Source organism: Capra hircus, chromosome 7 (assembly GCF_001704415.2).
Source record: "Capra hircus breed San Clemente chromosome 7, ASM170441v1, whole genome shotgun sequence".
Lineage (NCBI taxonomy): Eukaryota > Metazoa > Chordata > Mammalia > Artiodactyla > Bovidae > Capra > Capra hircus.
Window position 1 is genome coordinate 99,392,610 of NC_030814.1, and position 13,258 is coordinate 99,405,867.

The window sequence follows — 13,258 nt, forward strand, 5'->3', positions numbered from 1 at the left end:
TGGGAAAACATGAAAACAGCACTGAGCAAAGCTGTTGGATATCAGAGAGAGCAGAAAGGTTGATAAAGTCAGTTATTTAAACTTTATTATGAAGTTGAGGTCAAAGAAATACAAAAATTAGGAACTAGAGAAAAAATATTACTGTAACAATCTGATTAAATAATCAAAATATCTGACTCTGGGGCTTTGTCTTCTGCTATCATCTGCATTTCCTCAGTATTTTGACAATGGATCATTTGTAGTCTGCTTCACAAAGAATGCTTTCAGAGCCCTCTTTATATCTTCATTTCTCAGACTGTAGATGAAGGGGTTCAGCATGGGTGTGACCACAGTGTACATCACTGAGGCAGTTGCACTTGATTGTGAGCTGTGGGTACCAGCAGAGCTAAGGTACACACCTAGCATTGTACAATAAAATAAGGAGACAACTGAGAGGTGAGAGGCACAGGTAGAGAATGCTTTATACTTCCCCTGAGCTGATGAGATTCCACATATGCAAGAAACTATCTTTGAGTAAGAGTAAAGGACACCAGTGAAAGGACCGCCACCCATCAGGACAGCTGCAAAATACATCACCATGTTATTAAGAAAGGTGTCAGAACAGGCAAGTTGGATCACAAAAAAAGTGATTGAGTTCACAAAAAAAGTGGGGGATTTTCAAGTTTGTGCAGAAGGATAGTCGCAATACCATTAAGCTTTGTAACAAGGAATTCAGGAGACATATGATCCAGGACATTAGAACCAGCAGTGCACAGAGCCGGGGGTTCATGATGACTGTGTAGTGCAGGGGGTGGCAGATGGCCACAAAGCAGTCATAGGCCATCACGGTCAGGAGAAAAATGTCCAACACTGCAGAGAGTGTGAAAAAATAAATCTGTGTGATACAGCCTTCATAGGTTATGCCTTTATTCTGGGTTTGGATGTTCCACAGCATCTTTGGGATGGTGGTAGAGGTGAAACAGATGTCTACAAAGGACAGGTTGGACAGGAAGAAGTACATGGGGGTGTGGAGGTCGGGGTCTGAACTGACGGCTAAGATAATGAGCAGGTTTCCAAACACAGTGATCAGGTACATGGATAAGAAAAGCCCAAATATGAGAGGCTGCACTTCTGGTTCCTCTGAAAATCTCAGAAGAAGAAATCCTGAAATCCATGTATCATTGCCTGGTTGCATATGATGGAAGTAACTTCTAGGAAAGAAGTAAATAACATGACTAATACAAATATGTGCGGGTGTGTGTGCTAAGTTTCTTCAGTTGTGTTTGACTCTTTGTAACACTATGGACTATAGCCTGCCAGGCTCCCCTGTCCATGGAATTCTCCAGGCAAGGATACTCGAGTGGGTTCCATGCCCTTCTCCAGGGGATCTTCCCAATTCATGGATCAAACCTGTGATTCCTGCGATTCCTGCATTTCAGGCAGATTGTTTACTGCTGAGTCACCAGGGAAGCCCCAATATTCACACAAACTTGCATTATTCACATATTCTAAATTATATAATGTATACTTTATAGTCAATAAATTATTTTTTTATACTTGTTGTATGGATCTGATTTTCTTTAATGAATCCCCCTGTGCCATTTATTATTTTTTAAATATAAATTTATTTCTTTTAATTGGAGGTTAACTACTTTACAATATTGTATTGGTTTTGCCATACATCAACATGAATCCGCCACAGGTATACACGTGTTTTCTGATATGAAATTGCTTTCCCAATCAGATTTTTCCCTAGGAGGGCAGGATGAATTTTACAGTTTTAGTGGGAAACCCATCTATTTCAGGAATGTAAATTGTAGTATGACCATATTTTCTCCACTGCCTAGGCTATGAATATAAGATGTTGAAAAGCAACACTCCCTACAGTTCACTGATTGAAAAATATATATGCAAACATGATTATCTATCACTTCTGATGGGGACAAGTGGTATGATGAGAAAGAAAGCAAGCATAAAGGAAAGAGTACAGCATTCTATTTTTCCTGTGCTTTGGGTAAGACTGGCAAACATGGCGACACGTGAATCATAACCTCTAGTAAGAATAGGAGGGAGATGCAAAGGTATGTGTGTAAGTGTGTACCCAGCAGACAGAATGGCAAGGACTCAAATAAATGACATCAGAACTGAAAGAGGAGATGTTACAAGTGATACTGAAATGGAGGAGGAGAACCTTATGGTCTTCACCTTCACCTCGTGTTCCACCTGTCTTCTGTGTGTAGAAAAACTTCAACTGGAGAAGAACCTAGAGCAGTGAGAAAACGCAGAAACAAAGGAAACCAGCCCAACAGACTCAATCATAGTAGTTTAGTCATTAAGCACAATCAGTCAAGGACCTTTAGTTCCTTCTCAAGATTTATAGATAATATTCTGAGCTATACCCTGTGAGTTGTCTTAGAAATACTGAAACCTTCATCAGGTGAAAGAAGTTAACTACCTGAGGACCAGATTGTAGCCACGACATAAAAGCTGCCACAATTCCAAGAACTGGCTTCAAGGACATGGGAACAGACTGACCCTGGAAATGAAGATTAACTGTACTTAAGCAAGATGACACTGGTCAGACCCCTGCATACCTTCAAGTTAACTGTCAGAGAGAGCTGTGCTTTTTCTACATGTAGTCCCCTCCCTCTGCCTATAAACTCTTGCCCACTGATTCTCAGTGAGGGGGAATCTGCCTTTGGATAGAAGTCTGCACTCCTCCCTCCACCACAGTTGCCAGCATCTGAAACAAAGCAAAATTTCCTTTCCACCAACCTGACTTCTTAATCAGGTTTTAAGTAGTGAGCAGCCAGACCATCCCCACTTTTAGTAACAGTACCCAAGAAATATAAAGGATCACAAAAGACTACTATAAATGGTTATATGCCAACAAATTGGATAACTTGGAATGAAAAGTGTATAGAGATATACAAATCTACAAAGACTTAATCATAATGGAGTCAAACAATTACATTGCTGCTGCTGCTGCTGCTAAGTCGCGTCAGTTGTGCCCAACTCTGTGCGACCCCATAGATGGCAGCCCACCAGGCTCCTCTGTCCCTGGGATTCTCCAGGCAAGAATACTGGAGTGGGTTGCCATTTCCTTCTCCAATGCATGAAAGTGAAAAGTGAAAGTGAAGTCGCTCAGTTGTGTACGACTCTTAGCTACTCCATGGACTGTAGCCTACCAGGCTCCTCCGTCCATGGGATTTCCCAGGCAAGAGTACTAGAGTGGAGTGCCATTGCCTTCTCCAAACAATTACATTAAATGACATTTAATTAAAATTTATGGCCTCTGAAATAAAACATATAGAATAAAATGTTTAACCACATCAACATGGGTCTCTCATTAAAGTGTAAAATGGCAAAGATGTGGGAATGAAAAATATAAAAATATACATTTTGAAAAGCTGAAGAAGCAGTATCAAATGTTATACTTTTCATCTATATAAACATAAATGAATTTCAATGAGGAAGAGGCAATAGTTGGAATACAAAAGAATGTCTTTCACAAGATAGGGTAGTATGATTGCTATTTAACAAAACATATCTAACCACAAAAAGATAAAAGGTAGCAACAAAGAAAGGGAAATGTTTAACAATAAATATAAAAGGATGTTATTACTTGTAAGGATGCAAAAAAAAGCTTTCTATCATTTAATGTGATCAACTGATAGAAGAGATCATATAAAATTAAGTCTCAATGTATATGGCTAGATTATATTTCAGTTTAGTAGGAAATGATTGGGTTGTTAAATAAAACCTGGCATAAATGGCACTCTGTCTGAAAGAATGTAAAATTGGCCCACTCTCAGACATCATACAAAAACACATGAGTATTACATCCAACCTCCAAAATTCCATTGAGAAACAATGATGTGAAAATATTTTGAAACATTGAAAACTATAGAGAAATAGGTAAATACTATATGGGCATATAATGATAATAATAAAACCAAATGTCAATGTATGGCAAAACCAATATAATATTGTAAAATAATTAACCTCCTGTTAAAATAAATAAATTTATGTTAAAAAAACCAAATGGTGATAGATATATGTAAAACTTACTGCAACTGAGCAATATTTGAAGAAAACATGAAATGTCTTTACCTGTCAGCCTGGGAAAAAGACTGGGATTAAGAAATATTATGATGGTTGAGGTTGGAACTTTTTTAAAAAATGTATTAATGTTATTTTATTTTTATTATTTATTTATTTATTTTGGACCGTGAAAGCTTTTTTTTTTTTTTTTTACTTTGTAATATTGTATTGGTTTTGCCATACATCAACATGAATCTGCCACAGGTATACACATGTTTCCCATCCTGAACCCCCCTCCCTCTTCCCTCCCTGTACCATCCCTCTGGGTCGTCTCAGTGCACCAGCCCCCAAGCATCCAGCATCATGCGCTGAACCTGGACTGGGGACTCGTTTCATATATGATATTATAAACTGGTAGCAAAGGCAGTACTCTAATTTTTCTAGCATTAACATAAAGTATTATAAGATTAAAGAACAACTCAAAGACAGCTATAAATATCAAAGTACAGATATTCTTTGGGCTTCCCAGGTGGTGCTAGATTGTAAAGAATCCACTGGCCAAAGCAGAAGACACCAGAGATATGGCTTTGATCCCTGGGTTGATCCCCTGGAGAAGGAAATGACAACATGGACAGAGGAGCTTGGCAGGCTACAGTCCATGAAGTCGCAAAAGAGTCAGACACAACTGAACACACACACTGCCTGACTGATATGCTTTACCCCAGGGATACTCAGTCTCAGGGCTATTAATTTTCTGGACCAGATCATTCTCTTCTATGCTCTGTCTTGTAGGTTGAAAGATGTTTACAGCATCCATGGTCTCCATCCACCCTTCTCCAGGTTGACAGCCAAAAATGTCCCAGAATATTGTTCAATGTGTCCCCAGGGGGAAAATCACCCCTGATAGGAACCAGTGTGAATTTAACAATGTCAACATCTTTTTCTAGCATTGACATAATAGCAATTTCACGATAAAGAATGGGAAATATGGTCAAAGGTGTAAATAGCATTGCTGCACTGTAAATACTATGTAACTACTATAATAGATACATTAATTAATTTGTCAAGCAAATAAATAGATACAGTAATCTATTGCCTCTGGCTTAAGTTGAATTGGCTTCCATTCGCTCTGACCTTATGTGTAGTCAGCTGTGTTGTTTGACTCACCTGGATGGGAACTCTGAGAGGATCGTCTCCAACAGGGGCATCTGAATTCTCCCTTGGATGGTTGGTGATGGAGACAAAACAGCAATGAGTGAAGCTACAGCCTCCAACCAGAATTAGGACTCTAAACAAAGGGGGAAAAGGGCCCTTCCAGCCCCAGGTTACACATGCTGAGAGACTGCAAATTTGGATATATTTATAACTCCCTATATCTGCTCATTAAGCCTGTTTCTCTCTGTTATTTCAAGCTCTAAACCTCATAATTCCCCTGTGGAAAACTGTTAAGGAAGGAAGGAAGGAAAGTTTCCTTAATGATTCTCAATTCACAAGAGAGCAGGGTAGAAGTCAAGTGAATCCAACTCTGTTCTCTGTTTTTCACTCCTTCTCCATGAAGCAGCCTCCCTTTCAGATCTCTAAATCTCCCAGCGCCTTATCTCAACTCTGAGTTAGAGTTTTCTCCCAATCTAAGACTGAGGAACCTGTCTGGATCAGGTCTCTTGCATCGTCAAATCACTGACCTGTGGTGGAGGCACAGGCCCTGAATCCTATAAATACTTCTATTCTCCTTTCAACAAAGAGCATGTGTTGGTGGGAACTGAGCTCTTTTGGTAATAAAGCTTGGGCACTGCGCGCATTGTCTTCATTACACATGAGGGATTTTATACTTACATCTGTAGTTCAGAGATGTCATTTTAGTTCATTTTAAAACATTTGTTAATGATAAGAGATGTATTTATTTTTTTTACTAAAACCTGAGCTTAGTACTGAATATGGATTGTTTGATTGAGTGTTTACAATCATGTCATCTATGAGAAAGTACATTTTAAGAACTTTATTCTTCCCTGCAGAAATGGGGCTTGAAGGTCTTTAGCGAACTGGACAATGTGATTATCTGAGTATGTGATGGGTCTGGATTGTAAATCTGTCAGGATACTTCTAGTTTTCAAACTAGACCAGTAGTTCTCAACTAGAAATGTTTTTCCTTTGAATGTTAGATGTCTGAAATGATGCTGCTAAACATCTAAAATCCACGGGAAAGAACCCCCAGAATAACATCTCTCACATTACAGTTGACCCTCTTCACCCATTTTGTTCACCCACTCCAGTTCACTCATCCTCTGAGAACCAACAAGATTTTCTCCGTATCTACAAGTTTTTTGTTTGTTTGTTTTTTTAAATTCCATATATAAGTGCAATCATATGAGCGAAACCATACAGTATTTGTCTTTCTCGGCCTGGCATTTCATATGGCATAATACTCACGAGGTCCATCCGTGTTGTCTCAAATGGCAACAGCTCCTTTTTCATAGCTGAGTAGTATTTCCTTGTGTGCGTGCATGTAGTATCCCACTGTGTGTATCTCATATATTTTTTATCCATTAATATATTGATAGATAAGTAGCTTCTATATCTTGTCTATGTTAAATAAAGTTGCAATGAACATAGGGATGTATACATCTTTTCAAATACATTTTTATTTTCTTCCGATAAAATCCTCAAAGTGGACTATGTGGGTCTACTTACATTTTTTTTTTGAGTGATATCCATAGGCAATGGCACCCCACTCCAGTACTCTTGCCTGGAAAATCCCATGGACGGAGGAGCCTGGTAGGTTGCAGTCCATGGGGTCGCTGAGAGTTGGACACGACTCAGTGACTTCAATTTCACTTTTCACTTTCATGCGTTGGAGAAGGAAATGGCAACCCACTCCAGTGTTCTTGTGTGGAGAATCCCAGGGACGGGGGAGCCTGGTGGGCTGCCGTCTCTGGGGTCGCACAGAGTCGGACACGACTGAAGCGACTTAGCAGCAGCAGCAGCAGCACTTATATATATGATGAATTCCCCAAAACAGAGTATGAGGGTCTCCTTTGCTCCACATCTTCATCAGTACTTGTGATTTCTTGTCTTTTTGATAGTAGCTACTCTAACACACGGCTTCCCTGGTGGCTCAGCTGGTAAAGAATTTGCCTGCAATGCTGGGGAGCTGGGTTTGATCCTGGGTTGGGAAGATCCCCTAGAGAAGGGAAAGGGTACCTCCTCTAGTAGCAGTAGTAGTAGCAGTACTGGTAGATTCTAACACATCTGAGGTGATATCTCATTGTGATTTTGATTTGTATTTCTCTAACAAATAGTGATGTTCAAACATCATTTTCTGTCACTGTTTCCTTCTGTATATTCTTTTAGAAAACTATTTAAATCATGTGCCCTTTTTATATCAGGCTTACTTAAATCAACCTATCATTATAATAGTCTATTTTATGTTGCTAACAGTCTAAGTTTGAATGCTTTCCTATAACTCTATATTTTCAATTGTTCCCATGTTGTATGTTTTCAATGTCACACTTTGCATTTCTTATTTTGTATGTTTTTTAACTAATTGTTTTAGTTGCAGTTATTTGTATTGCTTACCTTTTAGCTTTCCTAGTAGCTTATTGGTAATTAATCCATTACTTTTGCTACATATTTACTTTTACCATTGAGATCTATATTTTCATATGTTTGTTGCCATTGTTGTTGTTAATATTGATCTTTCTTTTCAGCTTAAAGAAGTCCCTTTACCATTTCTTGTTAGGGCTGCCTAGTGATGATGAACTCTTTAAGTTTTTACTTATCTCTAAAATTCTTTTGACTCTCCAATTCTGAATAAAAACATTGCTGGGTAGAGTATTTTTAGTTTGATTTTTTTCCCCCTCCTTTTCACCTCTTTGAGTATATCATGTCACTCCCTTATGGCCTGTAGATTTCTTCTGAGAAATCTGTTAATATACTAGGAGTACCCTCATATGTAGTAAGTTGTTTTTCCCTTGGTGCTTTTAAAATTCTGTGCGAGACAGCAAAAGAGACACAGATGTATAGAACAGTCTTTTGGACACTGTGGGAGAGTGAGAGGGTGGGATGATTTGGCAGAATGGCACTGAAACTTATATAATATCATATATGAAACAAATCACCAGTCCGGGTTCGATGCTTGGGGCTGGTGCACTGAGAGGACCCAGAGGGCTGGTACAGGGAGGAAGGAGGGAGGGGGGGTTCAGGATGGGGAACACGTGTATACCTGTGCTGGATTCATGTTGATATATGGCAAAACCAATGCAATATTGTAAAGTAATTAACCTCTAATTAAAATAAATAAATTTATATTTAAAAAATTCTATGCTAAGTTTTGTTGTTTTAATCATAATGCGTCTTGCGCTTGATCTATTTGAGTTTTTGTTTCACAGTCTCTCAGCATCTCTAGGTTAGAATAATTTTCAGCAATTATTCCTTTAAATAAGTTTTCTGTCCCTTTCTCTCTCTCTCTCTTCTTGTTCTGGGATCCCTGTAATGCAAATATCCTTCCAATTGATTTTGCTCCAGGTATGTCCTAAACTGACTTCATTTTATTTTTTCTATTCCTTTTAGCTGCCCTGTTTGGCTGAGTTCTACTACCCTGTTTCTGAGTTGCTGATCTGTTCTTATGCATCATCTGGTCTGCTGTTAAGCCTCTCTAGTGTATTTTTCAGTTCAGTTATTGTGTCCTTCAGTTCTGTGACTTCTATTTGGTCCCAGTGTTGGAGATGGTTCCAAGCAAGCCCTATCCGTGTGCCAAAGGGAAGGACCACTGTCAATACATGGTTTTAGACTAGTTGAAAGATAGATTGTCAGGCAGCAGTTATTTAAATATTACAGTTATTTACAGTTCTCTGAGAACACAATGGTAACCCCTGCTGGCCTACTGATGAAGCATAGTAGTTGTCCTCTTGACTAGTTGCAAAAACTGGAGATCCAGATGAGTGTATAAGCTTCTTTTGGGGGATACCTGTGAGATATATTGAGGCCAAAGGAGAGCACTGAGTTGCCATTCCCCCAGTTTTGTCTCCCATGAGCTCCTCTGTAGCCTCTAGATACGAAACACACAACTCAGGCTAAAGCTCCAGCACAAGTGAATAGGCCTTTTCTTATTTTTTTAACTTTATTTTACTTTACAGTGCTATATTGGTTTTGCCATACATCAACATGTATCCACCATGGGTGTACACATGTCCCCAATCCTGAACCCCCCTTCCCACTTCCCTCCCCATACCATCTCTCTGGGTCATCCCAGTGCACCAGCTACCAGTTCAGGCCATACCACCCTGAACGTGCCTGATCTTGTCTGAATAGGCCTTTTTCAAGGAAGACTTGGAAAAGTGTTTCAGGCAACTTTGTATGTTGTGCCTTGTGGGTGGTAGCCTGCTCAGAACTGTTTCTCTGACTATTTCAGTCCTGGGCCCTCCGGTGGTTGCCTGGCCACCAGTGCTGGGCGCTTAAGGGGCATCTCCTGTGTGTATTGTGTTTGCCTGATGGACACAATGGGCCGTAGGGGAGTCTAGGTCTGGTGTGAGTGAACCAGCCATATGGGGGAGGGGTAGGAACATAGGGCAAGCTCACGTGAATCAGGGCCATGGATGAGTGCATAGTAGTAGTGTTAGTCATTCAATCATAAAGAGTCACCCAACTCTTTATGAACCCATAGACTGTAGCCTGCCAGGCTCCTCTGTCCATGGGATGTTCCAGGCAAAAAATACTGGAATGGGTTGCCTTTCCCTTCTCCAGGGGATCTTCCCCACCCAGGGATCAAACATAGGTCTCCTGCATTGCAGGCCAATTCTTTACCATCTGAGCCACTAGGGAAATCTGGATGAGCACATGAGTGAGTCAAAGTTGCTCAATCATGTCCGACTCTTTGTGACCTCATGGACTGTACAGTCTGTGGAATTCTTCAGGCCAGAATACTGGAGTGGGTAGACTTTCCCTCCTCCAGGGAATCTTCCCAACCCAGGGATCGAACCCAGGTCTCCCACATTGCAGGCAGATTCTTTACCAGATGAGCCACAAAGGAAGCCCAAGAATACTGGAGTGGGTAGCCTATCCCTTCTCCAGGGAATCTTCCAGACCCAGGAATCGAACCAGGGTCTTCTGTATTGCAGGCAGATGAGCACATGAGAGGGGCAATTTCTCTGGTATCAGTTAGGTTGCCAGGGATTCTAGATCAGGGCAAGAGTTTAGCTGCATCAGGGCCTAGAAAGGCCAAAAGTGCAGGAAAAGCATTCTGGCTTCATTTGGGATGCAGGAGAATCAGGTTAAGCCCACTGGCTGCAATGGGGATGTGAATAGCCTTGGTGAATAATCCTTATAAGGGTACAGGGTCATGAGAGAGCCCACAGGTGAGGAAAGCCCACTGGACATAGCAGGGGCATGGAATAGAGTGGGTGTGGGGCAAACCCTCCACTTCCATGTGGCAAGGAGAATGCAAGTTCCTAGAAACCTTGTTGGCCTCAAGAGGGGAAGGGAACGCATGGTTGTTGGACATTCTTGTGGACACTTGCAAGACTGAGTTTGTGTAATAGTGGCACATACTAACGACAGCACTAACAAGGTGGATTGAGAGCAAAAAATGATCACTTCCAGTGCCTCTGTTCTCAGAGAAAATATCAATAAGCCCCTGCACCCTAAGCAGAAGCCTTCTTCTTCTGCTGCTGCTGGTAAGTCGCTTCAGTCGTGTCCGACTCTGTGCAACCCCATAGATGTTAGCCCACCAGGCTCCCCCATCCCTGGGATTCTAGGTGCTTTTTAAAACTGCTGCTTTTATGCTGCTCCTGGGGTAAGTGAGTCTGCACATGAGCTGTGTAAGAACAGACTTTCCCTTCCATACTGACTTTGGGGTCTCCTGGAAAGAAGCACCATTGATTTCCAATGCCATGCTTTTCGGTGACTTGAGACCTTTTGGTGTATGCCCCAAGAACTGGCATGCTCGATGTCAGGTATAAACCCCATTGTCCATCAAGGAAAATACCTGTAAGTGTGAGATCCTGCCCACCTGTGGGTCACCAATGGCACGGGTGGGGTTTCTGAAGAGACCACTTCTCTGCTTCTCTTACCATCTTGATGAGGCTTTATTAGCTTTTGTTATGGAGAAGATGTTCATAGTTTTCAGGTTTACTTTGGAAAAAAATTGATCCATACATAATTGGAGATTTGGTGCATCTGCCGTTTGAGGTGAGTGAGTGTAGAATCTTCCTATTCTGCCACCTTGAACCACAACCCCAGAATTCGACATTAGTCCATGAGACTAATTGAACTTTTGACATCTAGAACTGTAAAAGCATATATATATATATATATATATATATATATATATATATATATTTAAGGAAACTGAAGTTGGTTTTTTTTTATAATAGCAATAAGAAACTGTTATAGACAGTTATTCTGTATAATGTAGTTGCAATGTATGTGTGCTCAGTTATGTCCGACTCTGTGACCCATGGACTGTAGCCTGCCAGGCTCCTCTGTCCATGGACTTCTCCAGGCAAGAATACTGGAGTGGATTGCCATTTCCTCCTCCAAAGTATCTTCCCAACCCAGGAATCAAACTCAAGTCTCTTGTGCCTCCTACATTGACAGGCAGATTCTTTTCCACTAGGGCCACTTGGGAAGACTCTAAATTTTTTTAAAATTTATTTTAATTGGAGGCTAATTACTTTACAATATTGTAGTGATTTTTGCCATACATTCACATGAACCAGCCACGGGTGTACATATGTTCCCCATTGACTTTCCATTCATTACATGGCCTACTGTGAGTAATAGGAGCATTTTATGATAAAAACCCATACCGAGGAGAAACAAAATTTTAATCAATATAAAGGTATTTTGTCCGATTAGTGAATTTCCCATTGCATAAATCTAAATGTCTATGATGACATGTGAACTTAAGAAAGGAAAAGTAATCCATTATGAAAATGGAGACACCCATTTTACTTTAAAATTTTTGCCTATATTTCAATATTTTAAAAACCATGTTAATTTAAACATTCATTACTTTCATTTCTGTTCTAACATTCTCTCAAGTTTCTTTTCAACATAAAAGATGGAATCATAATTGTGTTTTTGTGTTTATATGTATTTGTATGATTGTGCTTATTTTAAAGAAAGATATATGCAAACACACACACAGTCACATTACCTTTGAAACATTTTCTTTGCATAAAAATGAATTTCCACGTTTCATTTATTTCTCAGAGCATCCATATGAAGTTATATTTAATATTCCAAATTGAACTTATAAATAAGAAATTGAGCTTCAGGAAGCTTAAAATTTTCACAATTATATAACAAAGTATTTAAAGCTATATGCACTGTTGAATTAAACATAAATGGAAATATGCAATGTGTTCTCTTAGTTTTTGTATAACTCCTTTAATTCACCAAATTGTACACTTTAAATATACATTTTATTGTGTGTAATTATACTCTGATAATTTAATTAAATGGAAAAAACTCTAGTGGTGCATGGCTAGGGGCTAGAACATAGGCAGTAGTTTCTCCCTTAACAGGGAGGAAGAAATTCTTCCAACTGGGAAGAAAGCCAAGCCTCATTTAGGGATGTAGAAACAATTATTAAATTTAAGTAAGTCACATGAAAAACTCTTTTTTTTTCCCTTGCCAAGAGAAGTTTATCCTAGATACAGAAACACAGAAAGCTCATCATAGGTTGATTCAAGACAGAAAAGCATCACAGCCTTACTAACGTCATGGATGAGGCTTAGAAAGGCAATGTAGAGACTGGCAACTGACTATAAGGAGCACACATAAGTCAGCACAACTCCCTACCAAATAAATTCATCTAACAGTAAAGGTAATAAGGTGTCCAATTTGACATAAAATAGCTTGTTATGCCGGATTATTAACTGATAAAATAATTCAAATAAACAGAGCTGAGGGCAATTATAATAACTTGAAGCTTTTAATTTTTGGCATATGTTCTGACATTTGAAGAGAACATCCATGGCCATTGTGTTATTCAATTTATTTCAGATAACCGTAGTAACAAGTGACTACCTTGAGGTTACCTTCTAGGTCACAAGGAGAGGTGGACAGATATGCATGTTTGTGCAGAAACACTGGTGGCCCTGAGTCACATGACTGGGCAGGATATCAAGCTGTCTTGCAGATTATCCTCTGATCATGAAGAATGAAGAGACTCCTGAGTATGAAGAAGATGGGAAATGGATGAGCTGATATTGTTCATCCACCATCCCTTTTGTAT

General features: G+C 39.7%; 1 pseudogene; it reads right to left on the minus strand.

The window, feature by feature from the left end:
• On the minus strand, positions 214 to 1,174 carry LOC102182214 (annotated as a pseudogene).